This window comes from Schistocerca gregaria, chromosome 9 (genome assembly GCF_023897955.1).
Source record: "Schistocerca gregaria isolate iqSchGreg1 chromosome 9, iqSchGreg1.2, whole genome shotgun sequence".
In the NCBI taxonomy this organism is placed as follows: domain Eukaryota; kingdom Metazoa; phylum Arthropoda; class Insecta; order Orthoptera; family Acrididae; genus Schistocerca; species Schistocerca gregaria.
In genome coordinates, this window is record NC_064928.1 from 197,896,158 (window position 1) to 197,897,833 (window position 1,676).

Consider the following 1,676-nt stretch of genomic DNA (forward strand, 5'->3'; position numbering starts at 1 on the left):
ACTGTTTAACTTAATTATTTTGCACATATTTAATGAGGTGAACATATACATTGATTTCTGAACCTTGAATGCGTGATTTCAATCACTGTATTTTCATTACTTCACATATTTAATGAACTGAATATGTATAAAATGTGATAGCAGTAAGGTAGCATATTTTCTCATGGTGTGAAAAGAATCTACGTTTTAAATGTGTACGTGTAAATAGCCATCCAAGAAAGTCTACGTGACGTATTGGGTCCAAGATGGTACGAATGGCCTCTTCTTGGCTACGAATCTTATTGCTCTTAATATGCCTATGAAATGCGGTAGGTGATACCTTATAATAGAAATTTGAAAATAATGTTGAGCTAACATTCAAATGCAACACCCACATCCATTAAATGCGATAAACCATGTAAATATCGAATACGAAAAGTTAGAAAATGATGTGGAACTAAGATTCAATCGCAACCCCCAGATTCTTTACTCAAGATAAACCATGAAAGTATAATATACTAAAAGCTGATTTTCCATGTTTGAATTCAATTAATGACTCCCGGAGGAGTTTGCAAAAATTGCCGTAGCGGACGGTATTTCACGTCCACTAGGCGGGGTATTGGTAAAAGTTTTCAACTAGCAATAATCGCACCTCGGATAAACCTCATTGGTTACGATATTGCCACTGCGCAAAGGTGATGTGAAAGTGGAGAGGGATATATTTATAAGTAAGTTGAAATCCAACTGCTTATGAGTACCTTCATAATTTTGCAATGAATGGAAACTGAAACACTGCCTGTAATCGGAATATGATCAAAGATATTTCTTCCGTGCAGCGATTTTACAGTTGATGACGCATAAGTAAATAACGTATTTTGCAAACAACAATATATTGTTCATTGTAGTCAGAAATCAGAGCTTCTAAACGTAGTTTTATAGCCTAGCAACAGAGGGCAGTAGTGTGCATAGTATCCAGAAGGTCGGTCAAGATCAGTGTCTACACGAAGTTTCTTTGCGTCGCGACAGAGGGCAGCAGCAGCAGTTAAACAGTAGCAGAAATGCGTTGCTCAGTTTAGACTGTAGTCCCTACCACTACCTGCTCCATAAGTCTATAAGCTAAATGAGATCACGACGCATGCTGAATTTAAGTTAACTATTGTGTCTTACAGAGTTAGTGAATTTTCCATAAGATGAGTGTACACGTCTTTTGTGTAACCCACGCACATTTGAAAGCATTGCCCCCCCTCAATCTATGTGTATCATGAGCGGATACAGAATTATTTTGTCCTAATTTAATTATGTAGCTTTTAGATTTAATGATGTGCTTTACTCCCCTTAATAAGCCTTGTGCGATACATGCACTTCATATGAGTCTACGAGACGAAGGAAAAGGGAGCACGTGTGATGTGCTGTTCACTTTTACTCTTGGATGCTGAAAATATATTGCGAACTAATTACATTTATCGACGTATTGGCTCTGTGGATCTAGTATTGTACAGTGTGCGAAATATATTGACCTATGCTTAACCCTAGATTAGTAAATCTTCGTAAAATGTAGGATTGCAGTGGTTCAGAGACAGAGTCTACACATTTTCTTACAACAGAGTCTTATATGTTATCTTATCCTGACGAGTAATTTTGATTTTAGAAAATTGGTTTCTTGCTGTACTTCTTAGATATTAGCTGGAATGAGAAAT

The 1,676-nt window shown here is 36.7% G+C and overlaps 1 non-coding gene across 1 annotated transcript; it reads right to left on the reverse strand.

The window, feature by feature from the left end:
• Window positions 1-535: 535 nt before the first annotated feature.
• Window positions 536-676, reverse strand: LOC126292376 (U4 spliceosomal RNA). The gene has a single exon (XR_007552113.1). It is a non-coding gene; the product is annotated as a U4 spliceosomal RNA (small nuclear RNA).
• Between the last annotated feature and the right edge of the window lie 1,000 nt (window positions 677-1,676).